The 19984-nt window shown below is 41.3% G+C and overlaps 1 protein-coding gene across 2 annotated transcripts in view; it reads right to left on the bottom strand.

Annotated features, from left to right (window-relative positions):
- Nucleotides 1-19984, bottom strand: part of RMDN2 (regulator of microtubule dynamics 2) — a 109428-nt gene that overhangs the window by 61052 nt on the left and 28392 nt on the right. The window contains exon 1 of one of the 2 annotated variants that reach the window (XM_067007779.1): nucleotides 1154-1201. The exons of the other annotated variant lie outside the window; for it this stretch is intronic. The gene's annotated coding sequence lies outside the window, so the exon portion shown is untranslated. Of the gene's footprint in view, nucleotides 1-1153; nucleotides 1202-19984 lie in introns of those variants that run through there. 2 annotated transcript variants of the gene reach the window in all.

Genomic DNA, 19984 nt, shown 5'->3' on the forward strand with positions numbered 1-19984 from the left:
AATTGCCCAAATTAGGTCTCTAAACTGGAGGGAGAACCAACAGCCACAGCAAAAAGATTGATTAACTCTTATACTCAGTTCCTGCTTCATTCTTTTTTTTTTTTTTTTTTTTTTTTTTTTTTTTTTTTTGTGGTACGCGGGCCTCTCACTGTCGTGGCCTCTCCCGATGCGGAGCACAGGCTCCGGACGCGCAGGCTCAGCGGCCATGGCTCACGGGCCCAGCCGCTCCGCGGCATGTGGGATCTTCCCGGACCGGGGCACGAACCCGTGACCCCTGCATCAGCAGGCGGACTCTCAACCACTGCGCCACCAGGGAAGCCCCTGCTTCATTCTTTATATGAATTATCTTATTCCATCTTCCCAACAGTCAACTGAGGTAAATTACATTACAGGTGAGGGTTTGCTGCCTGTGATGGAACATTGGAAGGGGACTCTTCATAGCACCTTTTGTAAGTACATCATAGCACTTCTCAAGTGATAGTGTTCTGTCTGCATCTCCTACTTAAGTTACTTGGGGTTCAGCCTTCTCTGCTCCCTATGGGAACTGAACCTCCAGACAGAGCACTTATCCCATGGAGGGCTTCCTTGTCGGGGTCTGCCATTATCTCTAAACCACAGGGTATAAAATTATGGTGTGTCTATCATGTTCATTGTAGGCTAGGAATAGAGTTTGGGGAAAAATAATCCTGTGTCTAATATTAACAGTTTGGGGCTTATTTTAATTTTAGGGGATCCTTGAAACACAAGATTATTCCCAAAATTTCTGAAAAGATGCCTATGACTAAATTGGACCTTCCAAGGGAAAAATTTCTTCTTTGAGAAAGGTATGAGGATAAGTTTATTAACTATTTCCACAAGACTAAGCAATTAGTGTAATAAATTATTAATCACATAAATACAATAAAATAATTGACCCGATATTCCTGTACTGAACGAATCTTAAATGGTATTTTAAAACGACATGTATAAAAGAGGTTAGAAACAATATTTATGTAATGTAATTTAGCAATTCAATGTTGAATCAATTTGTTAAAAATATAACTACCTCACTAAAGTAGAATTCTTCTAAGAAATTTTTGTTTTGTTAGAAAAATTAAGTTTTTATTCAATGTCATGTTCAGAAAGTCATATACATTGCCTGATTGATACTAACCTTGGTCAATGATTATCAGCAGTTTTTCCATGACACATAAAGATAGGAATGAAGATTCTTCAGATATTCCAGGAGATTTTGTAAGTCACATTCTTACACTGAGTTTCTGAAGTCAACCTGTTAACAGCTTTGGATATTCTCTAAAATGGAACTCAACAAAGTCATAGCAAAAAGTCACTTTACCCCTCCCTTCTGCATTCTTTCTTCATCTTGAGAGAAAATGTTCAGGGATATCTTTGACAGTATGTATGTCAGCTTTATAAGTCAAGGTCAGTTTCATTGTTTGTGGCAGATTGATAAAAAAGTCAAATGTTGGTCAGTCAGACAAAATATTGTTACAATATATGCATGTATAAATTAGTTAAAATAACTGAATAGTTTTAATTATATATAAAAATTAGAAAAAAAAGATTTCATTTAGGACTTGGATAGCAAGTCAATTTTGTGTAAGGTTCTCCTGGGAAAAAAATTGGGGTTAGCAGTTTTGCAGACCCACTGTCCTCAGACTATCCAAAGAAAAGTTATTTTCCCCCAGGAACAATATCTTTCTAGAAATTGTTCAGTAGATAGAGGCAGCCTCTTGGTATGCAAATCAGTCTATAAAGATGGTCACTCTTCTGATGCAATAAAGACAGATTAATTAATCAACCGTTGTTAAAACTTTTTCCATCTCATAAAAGTTGTATTCCTATCTTTATAATTAAGACATATATTTGGACTCTCATTGAGAGAAGTGAATCTAGAAAGAGATGAAATTCACCAGTACAATGATTTTAGAAGAAAGCTTGTCTCATAAAGCAAGTTACCAAGCCATTTGTATTGTAACAGAAAATAATTGTGGTTTGTTCAGAACTGAGAACATATCTTATCATAAAGTCATGCTATATAAATCGTGGTTTGTTTCCTAAGTAACCCCATAAAATCCTTCGTAATCCATAGGATAATATGCTCTATGGTTTTCAGCTGAATTCTAACTCAGAACTGCTGATGTCAGGAAATCATCTATCTGTGCTATGGCCTTGGCTGCTTCCACTTCAAAAAAAAAAAAAAAAAAGTAACCTTGATCTTGCCAGCTGCAGCAGCTGATAACTGTCCAATGAAAAGAGAGACCCATCCTCCAGCTGCAAGTCTGCTTACCAGCCAATGCAAAAAACTCCTACCACCAGCCACAGCCTCTGCCAGGTTTCTAGCAATAAAGGAACTACCCATTCAGCCATGGGGCTCTTTGACTTCTTCACATGAAGCAAAAAAACCCTTCCAGTCCTCCTTAAAACAAAAAGAGACAATTCTGACAGTAATGACATTTACTTTCTCTCTTGGTAACAGAAATCTCCCGTTTCTCAAACAGAAGGGTACTGAGAGGAACTTTTCTTCTGGACATAAAGACATTGTACAGGAAACACAATTCAGGAGGTGTCTGTATTTCATAAATGAAAGACTGTTAACAAACTAATATGAATAATTTAGTTATTTACATACAGACATTTTACAGAGTGAAAATAGCTTCAAACATTTTCATAAAGCATTTACTTGTGAGAATCCAACTTTCGACATAAAGGCACTTCCAGTATTTTCCTCTGCTAAATATTTGCTATTATGGAGACATGACCATAATTAGGTATCAAGATTTTTCTCCTCTTTCTAAGAAGTAGAATCTGTAAAGATCTTTCATCAAAATAATTTATTGCTACTGTGGCTTAAGTTATGGCTTAAAAGGCATCAAACACCTAAGTAAAAAATGAAATTTTCCGATGATTCAGGTACTTTAAAACATTTTGGTACTACCCATTATCTTTCCTAAAACCCTGCCTCTCCTCTCGTGTTACTACCATATCTCACATCCATCACTATCAAAAACTATAAGAGAAAAATTTCCACTCACAACCTTCACTTCCTGGCTTCTTACCCACTTATTGGCTCTCTGCAGAAACCACTGAAACTGCACTGACACTGCTCTCACCAAGAAGGGCAAGGTCTCCTGATTTCCCCAGATAGTGGCTTTTCATCTCTTTAGAGAGTTTCTCAACTTCAGTACTATTGATTTTTTTGCACTGGAGAATTATTTGATGTAGGGAGAATTCTCTGTTGCGGGATGTTTAGCAGCATCCTTGGCCTTGACCCACAAATAAGTTAGTATAGTAAGCACATTTTCCTAGAGAATTAAACAAAGCTTGCTAAGCAATGCCCCAGCATTGAAAGAAGGTGCTATAAATTCTTAATTTATAAGTTTGGGATAACTTTTCTTAAAAGCATGGGCCATGTCTTATTCATTTTTCTACCCTCAGTACTTGATGTTCAGTAATATAGATCTTGAATGAATAAATAGATTGGTGGATAAATGAAAATATCTAGGTATCTGAATTTTTCACTTTTCAACCAGAAGCTTTGGCAAGTTTGCACATATGTGACCAGCCTATGTAATTACTTGAAAAATTATTTTAATTGTCTAATTCTAAGTAAGGTAGCTTAAAGAGAGAAAGTCCCATTGGCCATGGAACATGGAATTGTAGAGAAGCTGAAAAAGGAGAAATGAAATTTCTGAAATTAAAAAGAAACTTTTGACTTCACCTCAGATATCTAAATCTTGCCTAAAGCCAACTCTGTTTATCAATGGCTTTTCTCATCAGAATTGTACTTCCCAGGTTTTGGAATTCTTTCAAAATATATGTACACTTTAAAATGTTTTAGTGTCACTGGTTTCTGCTTTGCAAGGCCCACTAAATCTTCTAGATAGCATTTATAATTAAAAATACATTAGTAGGGGGCTTCCCTGGTGGCGCAGTGGTTGAGAATCCGCCTGCCGATGCAGGGGACACGGGTTCGTGCCCCGGTCCGGGAAGATCCCACATGCCGCGGAGCGGCTGGGTTCGTGAGCCATGGTCGCTGAGCCTGTGCTCCGCAACGGGAGAGGCCACAACAGTGAGAGGCCCGTGTACCACAAAAAAAAAAAAAAAAAAAACATTAGTAGGTATTAATTCTATGTTCATTTTAGCAAGGAATAAACAGACGCTCTTATAAGTTAAAACCACATATCTAGAAATGGGAGATTAAAACTTTGATTCCATGTTCTGTGATTCCAGACTATATACTTAATTAAAGCTACGGTGCTTTAATAAAAACCAAGTTGGGTAATGAAAAAAAAGAAAAAAAAAGACAAACTGAAAGATTGGGATATTTATGTGCAGCTGGGTTGCTTGCTGATTAATGGAGAGAGGGGGGTGTAGGGAGGGACGGAGGGAGGGGGGAGAGAGAGAGGGGGAGAGGGGGAGAGAGGGAGAGAGGGAGAGAGAGAGGAGTAAGAAAATAGTTCCCTTTCTTTCAACACGAGAGGAAACGAGCCCGCTTTTCCAGCGTCTTCCAACAGGTGCACCCCTGGCCCTGCGGCCTGTTTGGCAGCTCTCAGCTCACGTGCCCTAGCAAGCCCTTCAAGAGATGAGATGAGGCAATGATCACATGAGCAGCACCTGCTCTTTCGTTCCTGGCCAACGGGTTTAGTACTATCATCCAGATTAATCATTTGTTTCACAGTCGTTCTCTGCTCGCCAAATTCCTTTCTCCCACCAGTTAATTCTCAGGATGCGGATAACTGGTGAACACAATCAAAGATTTCATGCAAGAGGTATGAGAATGCTTTCTGCCTCCTTTTATCAGACACATAAAACTCTACAATCATGAGGCACTTGGGAGCATTCAAAGTGCTTCCACGTGTTTGTGTTATTTTCACCCCAACCTCTGAGATGGACAGAGCATGGATTTTCATTTTCACCTCGCAGATGAGGAAATAGGCTCTCAGGGATTAAGTTACACAGTAAATAGAAACTCAGCGCTCTGGACTTTCCTGGTGTCGCAGTGGTTAGGAATCCGCCTGCCAATGCAGGGGACACGGGTTCGAGCCCTGGTCTGGGAAGATCCCACGTGCCACGGAGCAACTAAGCCTGTGCGCCACAACTACTGAACCTGCGCTCTAGAGCCCGTGAGCCACAACTACTGAGCCCACGTGCCACAACTACTGCAGCCCATGCTCCTAGAGCCCGTGCTCCACAACAAGAGAAGCCATGGCAATGAGAAGCCCGTGCACTGCAACGAAGAGTAGCCCCCGCTCGCCACAACTAGAGAAAGCCCACGTGCAGCAACAAGCACCGAACACAGCCAATAAATAAATTAATTAATTAATTTAATTTTTTTAAAAAAAGAAGCTCAGTGCTCTTCACTTATGATGGAGGGCTCTTTCTTGCCTCTCCTGCTGAAGCCTAGTTGCTAGTGTGCATTTCTGCTGTGTGTTGGCTGGGCAGTGAGAGCTAGCGTAGGCTCCGAGTGTGCAGTGTGCAGAAGGGTAAGGCAGTGTTAGTTTATGTTTAATACACAAAATAATAATAAGTTCACTGAAGTTTCCCCCTTGTGCATTACTTATTTTACGTATAGGGAAAGAAAACTTTAAAATATTAAAGAATAAAAATGCTACCCCTTAAGCTGGGATGAAGTGTGAGAGTGGCATGGACATGTATACACTACCAAATGTAAAATCGATAGCTAGTGGGCAGCAGCCGCATAGCACAGGGAGATCAGCTCCGTGATTTGTGACCACCTAGAGGGTTGGGATAGGGACGGTGGGAGGGAGACGGAGACGCAAGAGGGAGGAGATATGGGGATATATGTATACCTACAGCTGATTCACTTTGTTATACAGCAGAAACTAACACACCATTGTAAAGTAATTATACTTCAATAAAAATGTTAAAAAAGAAATGCATATGGGAACATATGTATATGTATAACTGATTCACTTTGTTGTAAAGGAAAAACTAACACACTATGGTAAAACAGTTATACTCCAATAAAGATGTTAAAATTTAAAAAAAAATAAAATAAAATAAAAATTTTTTTAAATTTTTTAAAAAAGAAATGCTACCCTTTATTACTAAGTGACTAGCAAAATACTGGATGCTGTTTCATAGTTTTTTTTTTTATGAAATGTCTTCCAAGTCTTGACCTTAAAGATGATAAAGCATGTTCATTATCTTCATCTAGCACTGATTTCCAGTTTCCTTAATATTATTTCCAGACCAGTGCTTTTGTGGCAATCACAACTTGTTAGATCTTTGCTATAAGGTTCTGTAGTGTGTTTGTAAATTCATAGACTTAAAATTAGAAGGGATTTAGGGAGGTCACTTACGTGACATCTAAAGGAGTATTTCTAGGGTTCTACATATAAAGTCAGAGGCCTTGTTGGGGGTGGGTATGCTTGTGACCTTTGTCAGCGCAGCTTGGGGGAAAAATCTGTTGCACTTTACCCAGACAGAGCAAGCACTTACACTTTCAAATGAAAGCTTGGGATAACTGACGAGGATGATGTAAGTTTGCAGGTTCAAAACACTCGAGCAATTGGAAATTTACTTTTCAAAACATTGCCTCAATTTCTAACAACAGTTCTCACAAAAAGGAGCGCCTTTTGAAGTATATCTCAGGAATAAAAGAGAGATGAAATTAGGCAGCTTTTGAACTTTTGTGATAACCAGAAAAGATAAGGCAGGCTCACATTCACTACATGAATCACTGAGAAACCATTCTCATGATTCCAACTCAAAGGGAATGTGCCTCTCAGTACTTTTTGATTATCCTGAACACTATGGTTTTCTTAGACTTATTAGACTAGGTTTCTGCCATCATCAATTAGATCATTGAAGAAAATCACACAGGGGATAAATTCATTAAGAGTTGTTGTAGGAAAAGGAAAATGTAAAGAATGAAAATCTAGGTGGAGATGGGATTACAGAACAATAGTACAGAGGCCACATACTGTCCACACGTATTATATGTTTACAATATCTAAATATCCATGATAGTAAGTCTTTAATTTGATCTGTCATGGTACTATGCAAAAGCCACATAAAAGCACTGCAAACAGAGAAACCCATATCAACAGTGGAACTAGAATTGGAAGCAAGGCACTAAGAGGATGGTACTGAGAGGATAGAGCCTTCTCTTGTTGGACATAAACATCTCACGGAACATCTAACTCAGAATAAGACATTGCAACACAAAATGCCAAACACACGTCTCTCTTGCTAAATGAGTAACTGCTAATTCTTTACTAGTTACGGTTTTATCTTACCTCTAGTTTGCCCTTCTTGTATGTGAGATTTATTAAGATACCCTTCCTAGAATTGCTCCCTCTTTCTGACAATGCACACTCTAGAGAACTCCTCATACCCTCCCGAAAATTACTCAACCCAAACCCAAATCCTATATGTTCATTCTAATAACCTCTTTCGAGACACCTCACCATCAACTCCAGGTGTGCTCCTGGTGGTCTTTGGCTGGAGAGCATTGACAGTTAAATTATTAAATTCTTTAAATAGCAATAGGTAGGTAAAATTTTTTCATACTGGAATTCTTGGGTCAAAGGGATAAATGTTTAAAATTGTGATCAATATTGCCTAATTGTCCTCCAAATAATATTCAGTTTTAAATGCTTACCAGCACTTTTTCTATCAGTTGTTGGCCTTTTCTTACGGTTGTGCAAGATTTTCTTTGTTACAATAACACTGGTCACAATAAACCAGACACTCTTCTAAGTGTTTTCCATGATATAAACAAACTCTTGTTAATCCTCATACCAAACCTGTGATGTAAATTCTATTATCCCCATTTTACAGATGAGAAAACTGCTGTGATTAGAGGTTATGCAGTTTGTACAAGGTCACATGGCTGGGAAGTGGTCGAGCTGAAATTTGAACCAAGCAGTTTGAGTCCAGAGCACCTGCTTATAGCCACGATGTCATGGTACTTTACTGCAGTAGTGGTAAATAAGCAGCGTCCACATGAAGAAAAAGTTAAGCCCTAGTGAGAGACATAAAAATAGGCTGGAATAAATGAAAAGCCATGCTATATTCCTGGATATAAAGATTTACTATTTTACGGATGTTATGTTTCCTCACTTTAATCCACAAAATTTCAACTCAAAACAGGCCATTCTGGAGTATTTTACAATTTTTTTTTTTTTTTTTTTTTTTTTTTTTTTTGCGGTACGCGGGCCTCTCACTGTTGTGGCCTCTCCCGTTGCGGAGCACAGGCTCCGGACGCGCAGGCTCAGCGGCCACGGCTCACGGGCCCAGCCGCTCCGCGGCATGTGGGATCTTCCCGGACCAGGGCACGAACCCGTGTCGCCTGCATAGGCAGGCGGACTCTCAACCACTGCGCCACCAGGGAAGCCCATTTACAAAATTATTTTAATTGTTCAACTGGAAGAACAAAATGTATGAACAATCAAAAAAAAAAAAAACTCTGAACAATAATAATGAAACTAGACCATCTCTACTAATTATTAACGTTTACTATAAAATGGATACAACAGCACAGAACCAGTGCAGGAATAAAGTAATTAGCCCTGACCATGGGCTTTTCACCTCAATAAGCCCTAGTGATTCTCAACCCAGTGACAATTTTGACCCCCAGGTGAAATTTGGCCATTTCTGGAGACACTTTGGTTGTTATGACTGGGGAGAAGCTAGTAACATCTAGGAGGCACTGGACAGGGAAGCTGCCAAACTTCTTTCAATGTTCAAGATGGCTCTCCATAACAAAGAATTATCATTTCCGAGTGTCACAGTGCTGAGGTTGAGGAATTCAGCCCTAGGTGAATTTTAGGGGTAGGAGGCTGTGTCATAAACCCCTGAAATCACATCATTTAGGCACCTATTTAAATTTGTCTTTACCTCTAGAGTCACTTACTACTGGATCCTGTTCATGGAAACCATTTCCTGATTTCTTTCTGAAGACTTTATATAAACATATTCCATAGATGCCTTTGGGGTTCTTGAAAGGAAAAAGGCATGTTCATGTGACTTAAAAGATTTTGCTACAAGTCTATGAACTAAGGCTGTCTGTTTATAACCTATGCTACATCCAAGGGTCCACTGTGCACCTACTATGTACATGGCAAGGTTCTGGAGTCTGGCAAGACACGCGGGGTGACTCAGGGCAATGACATTCTCATGGGGGAGACACGACAGACAAACCAGCAACTCTTAAATATGCTGGCAGAGCTAATGGCTATGGTAAGCTGAAATAGGGGAACGTGACAGAGTTGCAAGTTTAGAGTGGATGGTCAGAGAAAACCTTATGAGGAGGAAGGCTCCAAGCTGAGATCCAAGTGCAGGACAATACAAAGAGAGGGAACAGCTGGGCAAAGGCATTTAGCTGGGGATGAGCTTGGCATGTTGGATGAACAAGTAGAAGGCTGGTGTAGCTGCACCACAGTGATGGAGAGACAGTGGTACAGGATGGGACTGGACGTGTGGGCAGGGACCACATGCTAGAGACCATATAAGAAGCTTGGCTTTCATTCTAAGTATAATGGGAAGCAGGAGAGTGCAAGGGTCTGGTTTTCATTTTTAAAGAATTGGCCTGGATACTCTGAGCATGGAGTAGAGGACAAATGTAGAAGCAGAGAGTCCAGCTGGGAGGGGTTTCAGTTCATCCAATGGAGAGGCGATGGTGGTGTGGACAGGGGAAGTAACAGGTGATGTGGAGAGGAAGTGTGCTGGGATTTGGGCGTGGCTGGGGAGACTCATACCAGGTCTGGCAGAGTCCTAAAATTCAGATAATGATGTGTTTTCCCAACCTGTGGGACTTACTGCTTCTAAGTTCAGTGGTTAGAGTACTTTTCTTCCACCTTTTTTTTTTTCTTCCACCTTTGAATTCTGCAGATGTAGGAAATTTCACTGGTGAAAGTCACAAGCTCACCATTAGCAGCTGTAAATCTCTAGATAAAGGATGGTGATACTAGAAGGGAGGGGGTGAAAAAGGGTGGTAGCAAAGAATGTATTTGATATTTTGTGGGTTTGTTCGGCCACATGCTCTAAATGTAATAAGCTCTGAGAATTTTTGCCTGAAGGAGAAAAGTGGAAAATGCATATCACTCAGGAATGCTTTTAACCACAGGTAACAACAATAAAATAATCCAACTACCAGTAGTTTTTAAAAAAGCAAGTGGTGGCTGGCATTGATTCACCAGTCAGTGATGCCGTCAAAGACCAGACTCTCTTTCTGCTCTGTCACCCACAACATTGGCTCTTGGTCCTAATGCTTGACTTGCTCAAGGTGGGAAGAAGGGAGAGGGAGACATGTTGCCAGTTATCAGGAAAGAAAAGCTGGCTCAGAAATCCTCATGAAACTTATGCTTATAACTCATTGGCTGGAAATGGAACACATAGACATTTCTAGTTGAAAGAAAAGCCAGGAAAGGGGATTTTCTGACCTCCAGAGTGGAAGAATGGAAGAGTGAAAGAGATTGTGAATGGTTTGGGGTTAATCTGCCAACGGGGTCTGCCACTCTGACCAAGTGGGAGGTGGAGTGTGTAACCCAGATCCAGAAGCAGAACTCTGCAATACACAGCAGGGGATCTAAATTCCTACTGTGTGTACTGGCTGCTTTCTCAGTCTCTCCCTTATCTTGGTACAATACTATCTTAATGTTTCATGTCATACAATAACATATTAATGCAATTATTGAGAGATCTCTTGCACTGAAGAGTTTTTAAGCAATATCATTGTCTCTTCAATCACGTATCCTAATTTTTAGGTGCAATTTAAATGCTCGATTTTCATACACTATGGATTCTAAGAATATCTTCATATGAACTGACGATTGCTGGCAAACTCAGGCAGGATTTCCTTCTGAAATAAGAATTCTTATGTATTCTGTGGTTTATGTAAAAGCCTATGGTTTGAGATGCCTTCAGCATGTTGGAAGAAGTGGACAAGAAGAAAAAGAACAGGAAAACATAGTAACCAGGTGGTGAGCACTTTTCAAGATGAGAGCTGTCAGGAATATTGTCTTGAGCGTGTTATAGAAGGTAGATGCAATTAAGCTGTAAGGAAAGAAATTGGGCCTGGGGAGTATGGTTTTTGCAAAGGAGGGGAAATATAGTCTTTAAAACTAGAAAGTTAAAACATTAGGAATCATTAAATGTAAACTAAAATTTATTTTTTATCTTTAAATGTTTAAAATAATTGTAATGCATATCTAATCATGGTGTCTGGATTCTCATCTGCCTGATTTTCCCTGTCCAATTTTTCTAGATCCAAAGAATCACAGCAGGAAAATTAGAATATAAACTAAAACATTTTTATTCCATCTTCAGAGTTTATAGGACTTAGTTCTGCCATGACTTTTAATGTATTGCTTGGACATCTCTGGCTGCAAGTAACAGAAAACCAACATGAAGTACCTTAAACACTCAAGATTTTTATTATCTCACATCTTAAAAATTCTGGAGGTTAGACTGATTCAGCATCCTAACACTATCATTAGGAGCCCAGACACTTTCCATATTTCCATGCTGCTACCCACAGCATATTGACTTTCATCCTAGGCTTGTATCCTCATGGTTGCAAGATGGCTGCCACTTCTCTAGGAATCATGCCCTCTCACAACTGCCTCCAAAGGCAGGAGAGAAGATGTAGGCTCTCCTCATGCATCACTTTACTTCTGTGAGTGAAAAAGATTTCCCTAGATGTTCCTTATATCTCAATGGCCTTAACTTATCCCTGTGCCATAGCTGAAAGGGAGCTATTTTAGAAAAATTAGTAACTGTTATTTGCACCTCTGTTGTGGGAGGCAGGCTCTTTCAAATGGCAAGAACAGGGAGAGGAATGGCTATTGTTCAGGGAGCCTTGTGGGTAAGAAAACAAAATTACCTCATTAACAGATTTGGTATCTTCCCTCAGATGTGTCAATAAAAGTGAGTCCGATTTCTAGACCTGCCTTCAAATCAGAATAGTTCAGTCTCAGGTATTTCCTATCTTCTGAGAGTAATTCTAGCTCATTAACTGCCTTCGGAAAATAGAATGCTGATCATGAGCCTGAGCTAGCTCTCTTGCTAATACTTTTTCACTTTAAGGAGTAATGAATGCCTGTATTAAAAAGGAGGATGTGTTCCAGCAAAATATTACATTGCCAGAAACATCATTAACAGAGACCTAAATAATATAGAGGGTCAAGAATCCTTAATCCCTAATCCTGGCTAGCAATGTGTTGGGAGAAATCAAAATTGCCTACTCAAGGTAACTCAGTTACTTCCAGATTTTAAGTCTGGGATTCTTCCCATCCCTGTTCACTTTCTCTCTCTGGGTTCATGCTCTGGCTTCAGCTGCTGGTGTCTCTGGTTATTCCCATGGACTTTAGTTTCAAGGTCCAGCATTTTGTTTCTTTTGTGGCCCGATCATAGATCATGAGATTTTTCTGGTCTCTGGCCCTCTCAGCACTCAGCTTCCCCCTCCTACTCCATCCCTAGGGGTTTCAGGAACTCTTGCCTGCTTTCCTACCTGGGTGGGGTAGCAGAACTTTCTGAGACAAACTGGCCTATTCATAAAAAATAATTGTGACACAATTAAGCATAACTATCTAAAAAGAGACTTCCTGACCACGAGATTCTACAAAATCTCTAATTTCCTTTTGCAAATTTGCATGAAAGTTGCGATTATGATAGAGGTAAATAAGAAATAAACATTGCTTCGCACATACAAGAACTGCTCTGGGAAAGCAGGAAGAATTCAGTCCTCTTTTCTTAGATAAGGGAACAAAGTCAGAGATAAGATGTTGCCTTGGGAAAAAAATGTTTGCTTTCAGTGTTTTTCCTCCTGGGAGCCTGACTAGTCTTCGGGGATTCAATACTCAGAGCTGAACCTGTGTGGGTTTCTGTGCCAATAAGCTTCAGTAAAAAGCATTCAGCTTCTGAAATGAAGAGCTGTGAGATGCTGAGTACTGTCACCCTCAGTGCTGCGGGCCCTGAGTGGCATGGGGGCTGTGGAATGAAACCGAATTTCTTGTTTAAAAAAAAAAAAAAAAAAAGGAAACAAAAAGATGATTGATGTAGCTTCGCCACAATTTTTAAATGTTTCATGCAGTTTAAAGGAAGAGTTCTGAATGATGACCACCTACATGTTTCAATACACACCGTTTTGCAAGTTAAAATTTAAGTTAAAAAGAAGTTTCTCATGGATAACAATCTATCAGGAATTTTTCTGTGGGTAGTGGTGGTTGGGGTGTTTTTAGCCTTGGGCTGCCTTGATGGAATCAACCTGGGAGGGAGCCTTGGGCTGCTGTTTTGGCCTCTGAAATTGATTTACTTTGTGACCTCAAATAAGTCAGCTTACAGGATTTTTGTCATAGTGAGTCAAGGACCTATCCTTGACGTTCACTGAGCAGTAAGGCAGACAGACATGTTTGCTGAATGACTGGAACTTCTCAGAAGGGCGCTGCTGTAGAAAGACCTCACGTGACTTTCCTGTACACTCGTGAACCTGGTGTTGACCCATCAGAGCTGGAAGAGGCCTCTTAGACCATCCAGCCCAGCCCTCTCATCGGCAGATGAGGAGCGCAGAAGGGGGAAAATAATTCTTAGCCAGGTCACATAGCCAATGAGTGCAGAGTTGGGCTCATAACTCAGGTTTTATGGTTACTGTGAGGTTTTCATTTCTCCAGTGTCCAAGTATGAATGAAGAGTTTGTTTTATGGTTAAATGCAAGATGAGTGTGCTCACAGTACTATCAATAACTCTCCAGGCTCTATGTCATAGAGAACAGAGGGAGGACTTAAGGGAACGTCCCCAATGAGTCAGGCCAAGGTTGCTTTGTCCGCCTGCGGTCCCTAGGGAACGAACCATTGCGACAGCCCTCGGGCTGATGCCTTCAGGCAGGAGGTAACCCAAGGAGTGGTCCGTGCTCCCCACCACCGAGACTTGAGTAGGGAGGGCAGCACTGAGTAAGCAAATCAGGGCTGAGGGTAGGAGCAGAGACCTGGAAGGGGGCGGGGTGCAGAACACGTGCATAGAGGGCTTCACAGCAGAATATCAAGCCCGTCACATGTTTCTCGTTTTCTGTTTGTTTGTTTTGTTTTGCTTTCCTGGGGCACTCTGAAGAGTTTCTTTCAGTGATTCAACCACTGCATTTGAAGCTTGTGACTATGTGACACCTTATTAGAAAACAGTGGTCTCTGAACCAGGAAGCCTCAACTCCCAGACTTTGAGTGACAGTAGATGGATGTGGATAAGACAGTATCTCATGAAGGTGTGAGAGGAAGGGCGGGGAGGAGGGGGAGAAGGGCAGAAGGGGAGTAGACTAAGCAGGGGTCTGGGATGACTTGACTGACAGGTGTGATCCCTGCTTGAAGATTCCAGCTGCTGGGCCAGAGTCATGATGGAATTTGGAGACGGTCAGAACGGAGTCAAGCTGGAGCATTCTCTAGAGAGTTCTTGGGGAGCCAGCTGCTTAGAAAAGAGCCTTTGTGCAACAGTTGCTGCCCAGGGGTCTGAGTAACTCCATCCCAAAGATACAGCCCTTTGAGCCCTAAAAGGTCTAGACTTGATAATAAATAATAGCAAATACTAGTTATTAAGCACTTCTGTTGAATGTGATACAGAAGTGATTTTTTTTTCATGCTCCGTCTCATTTCACAATCACAACAAACCTTGAGTTACATATTGTTAACCCCATTTTACAGATGAGGAAATTGAGGTTTAGAGACATTAAAAGAATGTCCCAAGACCACCCAGCATATAAGCAAGCAAAAATTCCAGATCCAATTCTTATTCTAAATGCACATTTTTAATCATCATACTTCACTCCCTTCTGCTGGGCAGGTTATGACCTCCTGAAGAGGAAGCAGGGACTTAGTCACTCAAGAGAGAGGTCAGTGGCCGTGCGCAATAACAGGGTCTAACTTCAGGATTCTTACAGGGTCTGAGCTGGAGACAGAGGTGGGGCAAAATAAGTGGGAATTCCACACACTTAAAATATGCCCCTGGGGTCTGGTCCAGAATCCTCCTTTGAGTTACACCAATTCCATGATTTTTTTTCTGCACCAACCTGCACACTGCAAGCTCAGTGTGAGGAATCAGAAACTCTGACCATTTGAGGAAGGGAGACAGAAAAAGGAGGAGGAAGGAAGTTGGAGGTGGGAGAAGCTGCAGGCACTGAGCATGTTCAATGAAACCTCAGAGCCTTCATCTGCCTCAGGGCTGCGGTTCTCTGTGGCTTTGGGTCTTAGCTTCTTTACAGCCCTGGTCTTGTGGAAGTCACGGGCAGGAGAGGATCCTGCAGGAGAGCACAGGACCAGGGGTCTAGTTAGACCACAGATGCTTGTTCAGGCAGAAAAGAAGACCAGGTAACATAGGGCAGGGGTGTGAGAATGGTGGGTCCAGATAGGGAGGCAGGATCCAGAATTAGAGCATCTCTGTGGGCAGGAGGGTCTGGAGCAGATAGGAGGGGGCCTGTGGGTCCCTGAGATCATCTCTGTCAGAAGGAGCACAGATAAGTTTCAGGAAAGTAAGCCGGAAGAGAGCACTTAGGACTTCAACAGAAATACCAGACAAGCTAGTGGGTTCTAGGTGCCATGTTTTGGCATCTAGCCCGACCATGCAAAGTCCTCAGAGCCACCACCAACCCAGGACAGACCACTGATCCAGGACAGAATCTGCTCCCTCGTTCATTTTGGCTGGCTTACTCAGCTCAGCTTGGGTGGAAAAACTGGCCATGAGAGGGCGGTAGGGAGCCACAAATGCCCTGAGATTATTGCCGAGGACTAAGTGCTCCGGGGTGGCCCAACATACCTAGGTACAAAACTACTTGGTCAAAATGACACTGATCCTCAGCCACACCCTGGACATTGTGATTCTGTAGCCTGGGTGGGGGCTGGCAGTCTATAGTTTTAATACACGGCCTACGTGATTCTGATGCAACAGCTCCACAGCTGGCTTTTGGGAACTGCTCCCCTAAAATATGCAGAATCTTCTATTCAGCTCCCTTAAACCAAATGACAGATACTATTGTTAGGAGAGTAATATCTGTTAAAATATTTTATTGGAAAAAATGGATCACATAACAATGAGTATATAAGGCATATCCTCATTTCAAAGAAGATAATGCAGCAGAGAGCTATGCAAATATTTCTTGGAATAAAAAGAACTTTAGAAGCCCCAGCACTGTGTGCCCCTCTCATCTCATGTCCCCTCTTCTCCCCAGAGGTAACCTTAATCCCGAGGTTTGTGATAATGGCCCCCTTCCTTTTCTATAAAGCTTAACACCTCTGTTTTTATCCCCAAATAATGTATTTTTTTAACTTGGGCTCATTTTGAATTTTAATAATATTTTTTTTTCCATTAACAGTATGTTCGTGAAATAAATACGTGTGAATGTGTGTGTTTATAGTTCATTACCTTGTATGGATATGCCTACATGGATTTACCTCCTTTCTTGATGGACATTTAGGGAGCATCTAGGTTTGGTTTTTTGTTTTTTCTTATTAAGAACAATGCTGCTATGAATATTTCTACATCTGGAGAATTTTGCATGAGTTTTTCTAGGACATATATCCAGGAGTAGAACTGCTGGGTTTTAACGTATACACAATAAGCACTCACCATAAAAAAAAAAAAAAAAAAAAAAGACTTACAATTTGATCACATCAAGATTAGGAATTTTTTTTAAGATAGTGAAAAGACAAGCCACAAACTGGGACAAGGTTATTGCAATACATATAACTGATGAATGACGAATATCCAGAGTATATAAAGAACCATGAATCAATAAGAAAAAGGCAGATAACCTAGTAGAAAAATATGCGAACGTCACATGCACTTTACAAGCAAGCAAATCCAGAAGGACACTATAAATATTAAAAGATGTCCAACCTCATTAGTTAACAGGGAAATGCAAATTAAGGCCACAGGGTTATATCAGCACATAGCTTACAGATTGGTCAACATTTAGGAACCTGCTAATGACAAGTGTTGTGAAGTTTTGGGACAATAGAAACTTCCACTCATTGCAAAGTAAATGGTATAATCACTTTGAGACACTCCAACATTGTCTAAGTCATCTTCTCGAGGCTCTGGCATTAGAGGACAGGTTGAAGAAGGCAGTGGAATCTGAGAAGCCAAGTGTCCAGCACTGAGGCGGGCTATCGAGGGGAACTCGAGGAGGGGTCTATAGTAAGCTCTTGCCTTGGGGTAGCTATAGCTGCTGTGAGCTCACAGCCAAGCATCTGATGGGAGGCCTGGGGCCGCTATGGACCAGCGGGGCCTGCAGTGTGGAAGAAGAGCCAGACATGGAACAGAGGAGAGCCAGGACCCTACAGGGCACCTCATCTCATCACAAAGACCCACAGAGAGGAATGGCTCCTGCTTCACTCATTCCTGCATCCCACATCTTGTCTAAGTTCATCTCTTGGTCAACTCTAACCACGGCTTACAGTAAAGGGGATTCTGGGAAATGTAGTTTCTATCTGTACTCGTTTCCTATTACCACTCTAACAAATTGCCACAAATTCCGGGGCTTAAAACAATGCAAATTTATTAGCTTGCCATTTTGTAGGTCCGAAGTCCAAAATGGATTTCACTTGGCTAAAAGCAAGGTATCAGCAGTACTTGACTCCCTCTGGAGACTCTCAGGGAGAATACATTTCCTTGCCTTTTCCAGAGTCTCGAGGCGGCCTGCATTCTTGGCTTATGGCCCCTTCCTCCCTCTTTAAAGCACACGGCTCCAACCTCTGCTTCTGTTGTCACATCTCCTTTCTGATTCTGATCCTCCTGCCTCCCTCCTATGAGGGGGGTGATTATCTTAGGCCCACCTGGATAAGCCAGGATAATGGCCTCATTGACCCTCAATCACATCTGCTAAGACTCCTTGCCACGTAAGGAAGCATAGTCACAGGTTCCAGGGATTGGAACCTGATATGTTCGGTGTGTTGTGATTCAGCCTACCACAACAGCACAGTCCAGCCACCTTCCCCCACCAAATGGGGAGTCTTTCTCACTGGAGGTTTTTCAATTTTCTCACCTAGGTTCTCACATAATGTATGACCCTTCTCCTTTCAGGGGTGCGTTGTGCTGGTAATTTATGAATCCCCTCATCATAAGATCTTTCTGGACTTCCCTTTCTCTCTCAGGCCCTGCTGCTGTCTCATATTTTGACACACCCACCCATACTCTGAAGTTGTGGGAATTCCTTTTCACCTAGCTTTGTTGAAGATGTCCTCAGTGTTTTTCTTTCATCATCCTAGACTGCTTTTATGATTGGGGGAAATTAAATAAAACTATACTGCCACCAAATTCTTGCTATCTGAATGATCTGCACTCTTGTCATGGTTTTGAATGAAAGGATAGAACAGCATTTTTTAAATATTGAAGTTAGAAAATAAGTACAATGATAAAAAATTAATGAAGGTTTTCAAAAGACCCTCTCTAAGAATGGATTTCCTAGTCAATCTCTTCCCAAACCATCCCCTAAAAATATGACTCAGCACTGTACTTCAAAGCTGAGTAGTTATTTACACTACTAGAAATAAAATTGAATGTGAGTGTGATGTGGCCAAGATACCCTCCATTATGGTCAGAAATGAAATTGCAAATGTTTAGGGTCAAGATATCGTCTCAGTTGAAATATCAGTTTTAAAGATTTTCAAACAAAGTGGCTTGATTTCTTACTGTCTTGAAAGTGTTTGGCTTAATTTCATCCCAAATGAGATTTTTAGACTGTAAACCGAAGGAATCCCTTGGACCACCTATCTCAAAGCTTCTGCTTGCGACCACAGAACATACACATGCACGCGCACACACACACACACACACACACACACACACACACACACACACCATTTGAAATGTTTGCCTAGCATATGACCATCTCTGTGGTTATAACTTTCAGATATCTATTTCTGTACCCTTTTATGGTGAATTCAAATCTCTAGCAGAAAATACTCTTTAAAAACAACCCTACTCATTGCATTTGGGCAACCACAGACCACCTGGAGGGTTTTCAAAGACCAGATTTTCAGAAACTGTAATTTAGAACATAAGAAGCATCATGGTGTCTTGAGTTGAGGAGGACCGAAAAGATACCTGGTACAACCTCCCCCCGGAAATTAAAAAACTGATAAAGCAAGCAATTTGTATTGATTCAGATATAAAAAATGTCTTAAAGTCATTAACTCTGGAGCCCAGATGTCAGCTAAGATCTCCTTGCCCTTTGAGGATTTAGGAAACTTTCTGATGGAACTTGGCTAAGCTACTGCATTCACAAATGTTTCTCTGTTTCGCCTTCCCTCAACCTGGACACTCAGGCCCTTGGAGTTTTCTGGATCTGGTCACTCTCCTCAATCATCTCTCGAAGTTAATGACATCACGGGAGGGTCATAAGGGGTCATATGACACCACTCCATATTCTGCCATCTCCTACACCTTCCCTCTCCTCCTCCCCTCTTCCACCTTCTAACTCCACCTCCATCCTTCCCTAGGGAGTAGACAATCCCACCCCCTGGCACTGTATGCCCTTCCACGTGGCCTTGGTGCTATCCCCCACCCAATCCCTCCCTGAGGCTAACCTGCTTGGAGAGGCCCTACTGAGTATTTTCCCAACAAGGATGATACTCTTCTGAAGAGGAGTTCACCTGCCAGCTGCTGAAAGAATAAAAATATCTTCATCTCCTTATATACATGGCAGGTAAAATGTTTATCAAATCACAAAACTACATGATAAGTTATTTAGTCTCATTTTCCACAGAGAAAAATCCACATAGAGAAACCCAGACAGACAGGTGAAGACAGATGTGAGGGTGTATAAAGGCTTCTTCATAACTTACCCTTTCCCTTAGCGGGTTCAGCAAATGTGCGTTACTTGAATTTTATGCCTTTCCTAGAGCTGCCATCAGAGTAGGTGCCTCTCCCAATACTACAATCAGAATAGGTTACTCTTCTTCTGCATCCTTTTCTGATCCTGGGAAACCCTTCTTCTCATTAACTACATCTGTCATGCTATTCTTTCTCCTTGCTT

This window comes from Kogia breviceps, chromosome 11, assembly GCF_026419965.1.
Source record: "Kogia breviceps isolate mKogBre1 chromosome 11, mKogBre1 haplotype 1, whole genome shotgun sequence".
Classification (NCBI taxonomy): Eukaryota; Metazoa; Chordata; class Mammalia; order Artiodactyla; family Physeteridae; genus Kogia; species Kogia breviceps.